Consider the following 12,940-nt stretch of genomic DNA (forward strand, 5'->3'; position numbering starts at 1 on the left):
CTTACATATATCACATAACTCTTTTTTTCTGGAATTATTTTGATCCATCATGGTAACACAAGTTGTTATACACTAAACAGAAGCTGTTTAGTAATTACATATGTGTTTCACTAATAAAATAGGAAAATACATTTGATTTATACTTAGCAGAAAAACACATCCTCCCTCTCTTAAATACTAGGTTCATTTGTTAGGGAAAAGCTGGTAAAAAGGAATAGCAAAAGGGATCCTCAATTTTGTTAAGGTTGGGAACAACTGAAATCACTTATCTCATGAGGTCCTGTTGAGTCTGAAAAGAGTATTAATTCATAAAACAATTTCAAGTTGCTTTAGTCTATTCTTAATTGCAAATTTCCTAAACCCCATTAAAGAAAGGAAATTGTCTTTCTAGACTCATTTTATCAGGTTTGGAGTCCCCTCATTCTTTATCAAGTGCCTCAAAAGTTCTCCAAATTGCATAAGTAACTACTGTAACATATGACTCACTGCATTTTTTTCCCACAGAGTAATGCAATTAACACTGTAATATTGTAGCCACTTTTTTGGAAAAAAAATTCTTATTAACATTTATTAACTGCTAGCAGGGTTTTTTTTTTTAACTCTAAGAAAAGATTCAAGATGTCCATTATAGCTTTTAACACACTTAACAATGTGCCCTTTCCTCAAAGTATGATGTCTGTTCCAAAAAGTGCCATTTAAAAACACAGCAGAGTATTTCATTAGGGGGGAAAAAAAAAGGTGGCTAGAATAATTTGGGGGATTTTAAGAATTTAATGGCAAGAAAACTATCATTCCAAAAATGAAATGCATACAAGAAATAGCCTAACTGGGTAATCATGCTGAAGACGTGTCTGTAAAACAGCTACATATATGTGCATATGTATACTATAGCATATGAGCTATAGGTTTGGCATTTGGTCTTTAAGATTATTCAGTTAAATATCCTACAGTACCTGAATAAGCAATATTTTATGAATGGCGAAGGAGTTGGGGAAGGAAGATTCCCATTCTCTCTTTTAAAAAAATACTGCTTTAAATATCTTTCCCTATAACCATCATTCCTGGCTTAATATATGCTGTGGTTGTTTCCTAGCCAGGAATGCATCAATTTACCTAGAGTATACACTCATCTTTTAATGCTGGTCAGAAGTGCAATCCTGGTGTAGTTAGCCTAAAGCAATTTTTAGAGAGGATGCTAGTAGGAATTTGATTTTGGATGTGGTTATAAAGATCTGTTTTGGTTATTTTATTTTTAAAACTTTTTTATAGCTGTACCAAATGCATTGGCCCTTTAGAAAACAGGAATGAAAAGATGCAGCTTCCTTCAGACTGGGGCCACTGCACAGCATGATTGCACGGGGTGTGGCTTGGATCTTTTCCCATGTGAGATGAAGTACAATAGAAGAAAATATACTGTTTATTCATTTCTTCCAAGATAGTTATGGGAGAAAGAATTTTTAAAAAGGTAAAAAACTGATCACTGCTATAACAAAGCCAGGTATACAGAAAGATTGACATTTATTTTAGGTTTAATGCTTTCCTGTCCAATATGGTAGCCACTACACAGCTGTACCTACTGAGTTACTGAAATGTAGCTAGTCCAAATTGAGATGTGCTCGAAGTGTAAAACTCATACCAGATTTCAAAGACTTAGTATAAGAGAAGGAATATAAGATATATTATTATTTTTTTAATGTTTATTTGGTTTTGAGAGTGAGAGACAGAGAGCTACTGGGGAAGGGACAGAGAGAGAAGGAGACACAGAATCCAAAGCAGGCTCCAAGCTCTGAGCTGTCAACATAGAGCTCGATGGGGGTTCGATCCCATGAACTGTGAGATAATGACCTGAGCTGAAGTCACACACTTAACTGACAGAACCACCCAGGTGCCCCTTTTATTTTTTATATTGATTACATGTTGGAAAATATTGGATGTATTCATTTAAATAGATAATGCTATTAAAATTGATGTGACCTGTTTCATTCTACTTTTCTCAAAGTGACTTCTCAAAATTAAAAAATACACTGTGTCTCAATTTAATGGCTTGCATTATATTTCCATTAGACAGCACTCATCTGGAATATCTGATTTACTCAGGTCCTCAGAAATAATTTTATCTCTTCTATTCTTTGTGCCTAGTCAAAAGTTACAGGAGCTCAGATTAGCCTTCTTGGGGCATTGACCAGTGGCTAATACCAAGATTAGGATCCTCAAAAACAAGGTAAAGAGCTTGAAGCATCTAGGATTGAAGGAACCAAGTGAATCTGAATGGTAGAAATTGCCAGCCTTGATTTGTAGATGTTTCACCGGGTCAGACTGGGAAATGTGATGAACTGAGATGTTTTTCTAATGCTAGAGTTACTGAACTGGAGCCCATCATAGACATGAGGGTATAAGTCCTTAATATTATACAAAATTAGTTTGTGTGCACACGTTTATTAAAGGGACCCTGGGGTGCTTGGGGTCCGGTCAGTTAAGCGTTGAGTGAACGAGTTCAGCTCATCTTATGATCTTCCAGACCCGCACCAGGCTCTGTGCTGACAGCTCAGAACCTAGAATCTGCTTCAGAGTCTGTGTCTCCCTCTCCCTCTGCCACACCCCCACTTGCTCGCGCGCTCTCTCTCCCTCTCAAAAATAAACAATTAAAAATAAATAAACAAATAAGCAAACAAACAAATAAATAAATAAAAATAAAGAGGCTATAATTTTAATAAGATTCTCATAGGAGGCCATGGCTTCAAAAATATTTAGGATCCTAAATCTACTTTTTAATAAAGTTATTTGTTTCTGCTTTGTTTTGTTTAGTGTTGAGTTGTATAAATTCTTTCTATATTTTGTATATTAACCCCTTACCAGGTACATCATTTGCAAATATCTTTTCTCATTCAGTAGGTTGCCTTTTCATTTTGTTAATGATTTCTTTCACCATGTAAAAGATTTTTATCTTGGTGGAATCCCAACAGTTTATTTTTGTTTTTGTTCCCCTTGCCTGAGGAGATATATATGTAGAAAAATGTGGCTAAGGTCAATGTAAAAGAGATTACTATGTTCTCTTCTATGAGTTTCATGGTTTCATGTCTCACTTTTAGGTCTTATTCCATTCTGAGATTTTTTTTATGTATGGTATAAGAGAGCGGTCTGGTTTTTCCTGCCTTGTAATCCTTTGTTATAGATTTATTGACCATACAAGCATGGATTTATTTCAGCTTTCTATTCTGTTCCATTGATCTCTGTGTCTATTTTTGTGCCAGTACCATGCCATTTCGATTACAGTAGCTTTGTACTTTAGTTTGAAATCTAAGATTGTGACACTTCCACATTTGTTCTTCTTTCTTAAGATTGCAGGATCTTTGGGGGTTCTATAAAAATTTTAGGATTACTTGTCCTAGTTGTGTGAAAAATACTACTGGTATTTTGATAGGGATTGCACTGAATCTATAGATTACTTTGGGTACTATGGACATTTTAACAATATTGGTTCTTCCAATCCATGAACATGGAATATCTTTCCATTTGTTTGTTTTGTTTTCAATTTATTTCATTAATATTTTATAGTTTTCATGATATAGGTAAAGGTCATTCACCTTCTTGGTTAAGTTTATTCCTATATATTTTGAATAGATATTTTTCCAAAGAAGACACACAGATGGATACCAACCATATGAAAAGATGCTTAACATTACTCATCATCAGGGAAATGCAAATCAAAACCACAATTAGATATCACTGTCAGAATGGTTAGAATAACACACACATGCACACACACACATACACAGTAACAAGTGTTGGCAAGTATGTGGAAAATAAGGAAACCTTGTAGACCACTGGTGGGAATATAAATTGGTGCAGCCACTGTGAAAAACAGTTTGGAGGTTTCTCAAAAAATTGAAAATAGATTACTATATGATCCAATAATCCACTACTGGGTATGTGCCCAAAGAAAATGAAAACACTAACTCAAAAAAGATATATGCATTCCTATGTTTACTGCAGCATTATTTACAATAGCCTAGATAAGGAAGTAACTCAATTGTCCATCAACAGATAAGGAAGATGTGGCATATACACACAAAGGAGTATTAATCAGCCATAAAAAAGAATGAGATCCTGCCATTTGCAACAACATGGATAAAACTCAAAGATTTTATAATAAGTGAAATAAGTCAGGTGGCGAAGATGAATACCATATAATTTCACTTATATACTGAATCTAAAAAACAAGACAAATGAACAACAAGTAGAAATAGACTCATAAGCACAGAGAACAAACATGTGATTGCCAGAGGAAAGCGAGGTGAGGGGATGGGCAAAAGCGAGGTGAGGGGATGGGCAAAAGGGAGTGGGAGGTACAGGATTCCAGTTATGGAATGAATAAGTGATGGGATTAAAGGTACAGTATAAAGAATATAGTCAAAGGTATTGTAATAGTGTTGTATGGTGACAGAGGGCAGCTACACTTGTAATGAGCATAGCATAGAGTTGTTGAATCATCTATTATGCTGTACACCTAAACCTGACAAAATATTGTGTCAACTATACTTCAGTTAAAAAAAAAAAAGGAATTGAGGGGCGCCTGGTGGCTCAGTCGGTTAAGTGTCCGATTTCAGCTCAAGTCATGATCTCACAGTTTGTGGGTTCGAGCCCTGCATTGGGCTCTGTGCTGACAGTTCGGAGCCTGGAGCCTGTTTCAGATTCTGTGTGTGTGTCTCTCTCTGTCCCTCCCCTGCTTACTCTCTGTTTCTCTCTGTCTCAAAAATAAATAAACATTAAAAAATTAAAAAATAAAAATAAAAAAAGGAACCGAATTCTAGGATGAAATGGCTCATTTAGATAGGATATTTCACAATAATTGTAAGGTAGTCATCCATGTCTATGACTATTAGCCTTCTTAATAATGTGAAAACGTGTATACACACATCATGAAAATAAAAATACGTGGAGTTCAGTGAACAAGAATCATCAGCAATAAATATAAGACGGGAAGACTATCGATGGCATCGAAAGGAAAGGCACCTGGTGTTGATTCTGTCCCAGGACACTACTGATGATTCAGTACAAAATTCCAGTAGCTTTCACACTAAAAGGTTAAGTTATAAATCCAGCTTTGCTTGAAAGAAGAAAACTTCACTTATTCATTCTTTTGTGATCTCAATATTTTAACCTCTATTACAGAATCTAACCCATTATATTCTAACTTCTCAGAATTTACATGTCCATGTCTCAATTTATAATGTGGCTCTTCATGAACAAGGGGCACAACTTTTCTTTTTACTCTTTTGCCCCCAGTGCCTTAGCAAGTGGATACTCAATAGATGTTGAGTAAAATAATAAGTTAATGGTTGTTGCCTGACTTCTACATATCTGAGAATAAAAGATGATCTATGAAACAAATACAGCTTTAAAAATTAAAATTTAATGGAGGGCTAAATAAAAGGCTAGAGCTGTATAGTTTTAGCCAAATCAAGGAGAATCAGCATTTGACCTTGTTCAACATCCACAAATTGAGCTAACCTGTAGAAAGACTGCACACAGATTGTGGCTGCAATACACTTTCCCCAAGCCCCAATAGTGCTGATTCATTCACCACAGTTTGTTTGCAAGTGAAGGAAACAAGCTTTTAAGTTAGAGAAATATAAGCAGTCTCAGATCTGGGAGTCATCAGGAAATGTTTGATATTTTAAAGAACTGACTGAAAGTTAAACAGGTTAATGTGACATTTCAAAGGGATTTTGAAATTCAATAGCTTTCTCTAGCAGCTGATGTTTATTCTCTGGTTGTAAGGCAAATGTTAAATTTCTTCAAAGGAACAATGATAGATTCTAGGATAACTAGATAGGTTCAACATTCACTATAGGTTTTGCTTTTTTCTTCTCTGTGACCCCTCCCCACCATAAAAAATATATATGTATGTATATAACAGGAAATGGGAAAACCATCTGGCTGGCTCTAAAACACGGTTTTCTTCTTCATCATCAAAAGGTTTCTGTGTGAAAATAAATTTATAGATAAAGAAGTAAATAATGTGTAATTAAAAAGAGAAAAGCAGAATCATAAAGAATATATGTAAATCTGGGAAGAGGACATATTCATTTCTTCCCTTACCATATCTGCACTGTGCACGAATGTAAGATGCTTTCTATCACTTAACGAAAGTTCCATGGGTCTGACATACTCAGATTTATTTATTTAAAAAATTTTTTTAATGTTTTATTTATTTTTGAAACAGAGAGAGACAGAGCATGAGCAGGGATGGGCAGAGAGAGAGGGAGACACAGAATCGGAAGCAGGCTCTGGGCTCTGAGCTGTCAGCACAGAGCCTGACGCGGGGCTCAAACCCATGAATGTGAGATCATGACCCGAGTCAAATTCGGAGGCTTAACCGACTGAGCCACCCAGGTGACCCTTTTAAAAATTTTTTTGGACATATTCAAATTTAGTTAGACTAATGACAAAGGCATGTAACATCTAGATACATAAGTTTGAGGAACTTATTTTATTGCTTAGTAACTAGATATGTATTGTACAATTGTGTATGTAAAATAATTTCATAATTGTTCATTAATATCATGAAGATCACATTTAAGTGAATCAGTAAAGAAGGAAAGTTAAAGAACATATATTAAGGAAAAATTAAACATTCAGGTAAAATAATTCTTAAGAATCATCTATCCCAAACCTATACTGGTTTAATCATAAGTAACCGAAATTCAACCTGAATTGATTTCCTTATAAAAAAAAATAATGGGAGGGAAGGAATATAGTGGCTTGTAGAGCACAAGAATGGGTTACACAGCAAATTCATGGAAAAAACATGGATACAGCTGGGCTTCCAGGACAACTGAGATCTGGAATGAGAACGCTTCCAGGAGTAGCTCTCCAACTCCTATCTTTTTATGGTCTTTGCAAGTTACAGTCACTCCTTTTTACATGATGGGAATGTACGCTCCTAAGAGTTCTGCAGTTTTACATTTTTCAGATATTGAAGAAGGATTAAGATACTTTTCACATTAAATCAAACAACTTTAAGAAAATAATACATTATTGGTCTAGATTAGATCAATCACTTGTAGCCAGGATTAATCTAGTTTGCATCAGAATCCTCCCCTGGACCAATCAATTGTGAAGAGACTGGAGCAAGAGATTTGGGGAGGGGACGTGGTCATGAAATAACATGACAGATTGCAAAGAAGCCATGTAGATAAGAGTCAGTTCTAGAAGAGGTAGAGGGTATGATGGAATGTCTCATACAAATTCTGTCTTTCTACAGGTAAGTAAGCAAAGAGATAAATTGATTTGTTGTAGCTTATATGATAAACTAACAAAACAACCAGAACTCAATAAATGAAAATAAAAAGATAAATATTGATTGCTTTGGCCATAAACTGAATAAGTGTTATATGTACATATTTATGCTCAATACAATCACCTTATAAAATAGGTAATTAACGTCATCATTTTTCAGATGAGAAAACGGAGTATAGTGATAAAGTAAATCTTCTAAGGCTATTATGCTACTTGGTGTCACAGCCCAGATTTACACAGAGGTCTGTCAGATTCCAAAACCTGTGCTCTTTAAAAATAATAATACTGGGGCGCCTGGGTGGCTCAGTCGGTAAAGCCTCTGACTTCGGCTCAGGTCAGATCTCACATTCATGGGTTTGAGCCCCGCTTCAGGCTCTGTGCTGACAACTAGCTCAGAGCCTGGAGCCTGCTTCTGGTTCTGTGTCTCCTTCTCTATCTGCCCCTCCCCCTCTCATGCTCTGTCTCTCTCTGTATCAAAAATAAATAAAACATTTAAAAAATAAATAAAACATTTAAAAAATAACAATGAGATTTTTATAAAGCAGGTAAGTGCTCATTATAAAGTCACACAGTGCTATGTTTAACACAGAATGAAATACACCCCCACATTCCTCTGCCTAGAATTTAACATCATTAATAAAAATCTTTCATGTATCACTAAGAAGAGCAAATAGATTAGCAATGTTTTTTGTGGGTTTTTTTTTTGTTTTGTTTTTGCAAAAGGTACACATCATTATGTGTCTTATTTTTAAATAAAAACAGAACATTTAATTTTACTTGAGTTTAACTGGAAAGAAATTAGAGTGGAGAACTGCTGAATCTATATATATATATTTTACTACAAAAACCCCACCTCTTAATGTTACAGTTATGTAATGTACAAAAAGGTTGAAATGTTTTTAAAAGAAACTATATATTTCAAATTTTCACATATTGAGTCCTTACTCCAAAAATAAGGAAATTGGTGCACTATACTTCCCTGTATCTTGACCTCTTAACCTCATACTTTTGGTGAGTTCTGCTAATTTTATATTTTCAAGACTTATGCTTGTATTCCGTCCTGTAGCCATAATTCCCATAGTTATTTACTCTTAGTTCTGTATTACATGAATTCCAAGCTTATCATGGTATCCTTTACCAAACTTCTCCCTTACTGATTTTTTGCTTTTGTTTTTATATTGGTTTGCTTCATCTCATCATCAATAGTTCCCCTTCCCTAAGAATAGCTCATGTAAACCACATTCCTAGAGAATGCCTGTTGCCTTTAATCTTGATTTCCAGTAGGTTTTAGGACTTACTGAATTTGTAGCTCAATATCTTTCATTAGCTTTGGAAAATTCTCAGCCATTTTCTCTTCAAAGGACTTCTTTTTTCTTCCTCTTTTTTCCTTTTGAGATTCCAATCACACATGAATTAGACCTCTTACAGTAACTCCTATGTTACTCATACTTTTGTGTTTCTTATCTTTTGTCTCTCCATGCATTATTCTGGACATTTCTTTTTGAAATATCTTTCAGTTCATGATTATATTTAGCTCGGTATAATCTCCCCTTTAATTAATTCACTAAGTTCTTAAGTTTGAATACTACACCTTTCAGTTATATATTTTCAGTTGTTTTATTCTCTACAGTTTTCAGTCTATTTCCTTGAACATATATATAGCATTTGTCTATATACCCCATGGATATTTTTAAATTGTCTGTATTTTTCTTCTTCTTTTAAAAGTTGTGCCTTGTCTCTTCATGAGTGGCTATTTTTTTGATTCAGTAATAGATAATAAATATGAAACATTACAGAAATTATTTGTGTACAAGAATTCTGCACCCTGTCCACCCCATCCCCCCCACCCCCGCTCCGACCCCAAAGAGTATTTAAAATTGCTTTGGTCAAACAGGGACTCTAGCATCTAGGATCAGTTTAATCTAATTTCAAGGACTAAGATGGTTTCAAACTGAGTTCTTTCAAGGTCCAAGTGACTTCCAGTTCACCTGTACTCCGTAAAAGATTATCAAATTCTGTTTTCTTTCTCAGTTGTCTTCTCTGGAATTAACTGGCAACTGGCAGTTACAAATGGAAGGGTAACCTCTCTGGGTTTCCTTCTTCCTTCTTCTGCCAGATATTTTTCACTGCCTTATTAGCTTTTTAATGTTTTCAAATACATATTTAAAAAACCGCACATTTTCCCACTATATTTTCTAATTGTTCTTAGTGGGATGGTTAGTCCAAGTTATTGTCTGCCATTACCAAAGCTGAAGTCCTAATCAGTACATACTTTAATTTGACGTCAATATTAGCATCCAGGAAGACTCCAATCTCTGTTCCTTTCACTGTTTGTTATCTTGGCAAGATACCCATCTTTCATCTGCTTCACAGATGATTATGGAGGGATTTCATAATAGTGCCTTCACTAAATGTAGTTCTTCATTCAGGTTACCTACACCATGAGAACAAATTACATGAGACATGGTTTGACCAGATGGGACAAAGGAAGAAAATCTGGTGAAGGAATTAGAGTGTGAGAGAAATAACACTATAGGAGTGATTTTTGAGAATGCAACAGAGAACAGGCTTTTATAGAAGGATAGATCAATATTATCAAACACTGCACAGTTAAGGTACATCTAGAAGGAGATTAGGATATTGGGTCTTGTAATTAAGAAGTGACCATTGTGCGTACTTTAGCAGCACATTCACTAAAACTCAAACGACACCAACAAGACTGCCATGGCACCCGTACAAGGATGACATGCAAATTTGTGAAATGTTCCATTAAAAATTAAGGTCACCATTAATCCTTAAGATAACAGTTTCTATAGATAGTTTACTAGATCGGATAAATAAAAGACAGGAGAGGAGTTGGAGGCTGTGTAGACTTTAAGAAGTCAAATTATGAAAGAAAATAGAATGATGGGTGTGGTATTTTGGTAAGGAAGTCAAGAGTCAAGGAGAGATTTTAGTCCTTGTTGGCTTTTAGACTAGGGCACTTTTGAGTATGTTTGGCAGCAGAGAAGAGATTAAAGATTGGAGGGGAAAGCAAAATTAATTGAACTAAGTCCCAGAGAAAGTAAAAGGAGAAAGGTTAATCTCTCCACTGAGATACAGGAGTACAAAATAGAGATAATGGACAAGATTTATAAATACTGAGATGAAGATAAAGAGGTGGGAATTACATGGATTCAGTTCTGTAGTATCTATTTCTATGGTGCTGTAAAAAAAGGTCATCAACTCATTCTAAGTGTAAATAGTTTCCTTACCTTTTAGTGGCTATTTTCCCCTTTAATATCTGCAACACACATAGTTCTTCTCATTGGCTTTGGAGCCCTTTAGTATTTTCTCATTGCCTTTAGTTTGAAGAAGTAGGAAACTTCTTTAATACTCCCATAGCAATCTTATCTTATTTCACAAAGTACTCATTTCTTTTACCTCCCTCCAAATGTACTGTGAAGAATCTTAATATAAGGACCATGTAGGTTGGCTACTTACTGATATATAAGTGTAGGAGGACAAATGCTTTCTCCAACCTAAGTGAATGTCACATAACGTTAGCAACTAGTTCCTTTTTTCCCATTGTTTTCTTATAAATGGAAACTCTACAAGAGAAATGATTGTGTTTTATATGCCCTGTCAATGTATTGCAAACATTGGGGGTTATTACATAAATAATAATGGGGATAAAGTATTCAAATAATAAAACTGACGATAACCCAGTCAATTGCTGCTAGTAATGCAGAGGGTGAACTTAAAATTACCAAGAATAAAGCACACACATCCTTAATCATGATGTCCAGAAATGTGAGTTACATTTTGGTAATTATAACTTTCAGCTAACTCATAAATACTTATTGAGTATTTTCTATTTGGTTCATAGCAACCTGATGAGAAGGTACCAATATTATACTCATCTTAAAGTGAAATAAATGAGGATTCAGGAGATTAAAGAGCATGCCCAAGTTTGTATATTCAGCAGGCCTTGAATTCAAACTTGTTTTTCTGAATCCTAAGCCAACAGTGTTACTAATAATGCTAGACAGCCTCTTCCCCAACACTTATGATAGTTGGATGATAATATTTTTCCTTGTGAAAGAATAAGAAATCATAGTATTTGTTTATCATAACAAATTCTAACCCTGTGCAAGGCAGGCAAGTATATTGTCCAAAGCATAAGGATGGAGTTTATTGGATAGAAGCAATTATTCAAGAATGAGAAATGGAAAATGGCCTGTCATTTGACTTCACTTTGTATTTTAGTGCCTGGGCAATGATATATTTAATAGGGCATATGCTAAGGCACCTGGGGGGCTCAGTTAAGCATCAGACTTCAGCTCAGGTCATGATCTCATGGTTTAGGGGTTTGAGCCTTACATGGGGCTCTGTGCTAACAGCTCACAGCCTAGAGCCTGATTCTGATTCTGTGTCCCTCTCTCTGCTCCTCTGCTGCTCACACTCTGTCTCTGTCTCTCAAAAATAAATAAACGTTGAAAAAAAATTTTAATAAGGCATATGCTAATGGTGGAAAACTTGTTCAGTATTTAATGTAAAGAATTGCTTAAGGATATGTGACATTACCAAAGAGGTAAACTTCTACTTTGTATATCAGAGTATTAAATTTTATCCTTCATTTTATTGTACAACAATTATGGTAGATTATGTAAGAAGAGAGTGAGGTGGCCAAAAAGTGTGAAGAATTTTAAGGTCCATCTAGATAACAGGTATTATGAACTATCTCCACTGTATCTTAAGTAATTTATTCTACTGAAATTTTTAATGCTTGGGGAAATTTATGCTGTAACTAGACTTACAAAAAATAATTTATATATATTTAAACTTTCTCTTAGTATTCCTGCAGATCATGCTGTGTGTTACCAAACATTAGTTGGAAATAGTAGCTATAAACAGATGAAATTTGAGAAAATAATATAAAAATAGTTATGCTTGTTATACAATCCAGCCTCTTTAGAATATGACGCTGATTTTTACAAACCATGCTTCATTCAACTTCGAACATATGGCATTGTGGTTCTGAGAAAAATATATCTCTGATCAAGATTTCTATCACTAAATTTATATTTACAAAGCACTTCACAAAATTCCCTTTTATTCTTTGTGGCTTATTTCTTTCTATTAAAGAATATTGCTTACATGCACACAGATGCACACAAATCTATTAGATTAAGGCAGCAATCACAAAAACTCAGTAGAAAAGTAGCTCAATTAAAATTATACAATTTTGATCATGAGGAATTTTAGTTAATTCTTAGTCATTACAGAAATTCTAACCTGTAGGGCTTCGTTTGTAAGAGTACATGCTAATATTGCCTAATGTTTCTTTATCTACAGTAAATTTGAAACATAAAGCTACCACAGTTGGTATAAGAAATTCACATACCAACGTGAACAGGAAAGGGAAAGGGAAAGAGCTTCAAAACAAGAACAAGTCAAAAGCTTCAATGTTTAATGTTATCCTCTTGCTCTATAAAGAAAGCAAATTCGTTTAGGGCAGTGTCTCACTGAGGGGGCTGTCTTGTTATCTGTTAGAATAAACCAAATATTCTATACGCATGTGCAAATAGCCCTAAATAAATCTAAAATTAAAAGTTTTGAAAGAATAAAGACAAAAAAGAAAACTAATAAGGGATTA

General features: G+C 34.7%; 1 non-coding gene across 1 annotated transcript; it reads left to right on the forward strand.

Moving 5' to 3' along the window:
- Window positions 1-9,975: 9,975 nt before the first annotated feature.
- On the forward strand, window positions 9,976-10,078 carry LOC115272861. Its single transcript, XR_003900511.1, has one exon. It is a non-coding gene; the product is annotated as a U6 spliceosomal RNA (small nuclear RNA).
- The last annotated feature ends 2,862 nt before the right edge of the window (window positions 10,079-12,940 follow it).

This window comes from Suricata suricatta, chromosome 11 (assembly GCF_006229205.1).
Source record: "Suricata suricatta isolate VVHF042 chromosome 11, meerkat_22Aug2017_6uvM2_HiC, whole genome shotgun sequence".
NCBI classification, from domain to species: Eukaryota; Metazoa; Chordata; class Mammalia; order Carnivora; family Herpestidae; genus Suricata; species Suricata suricatta.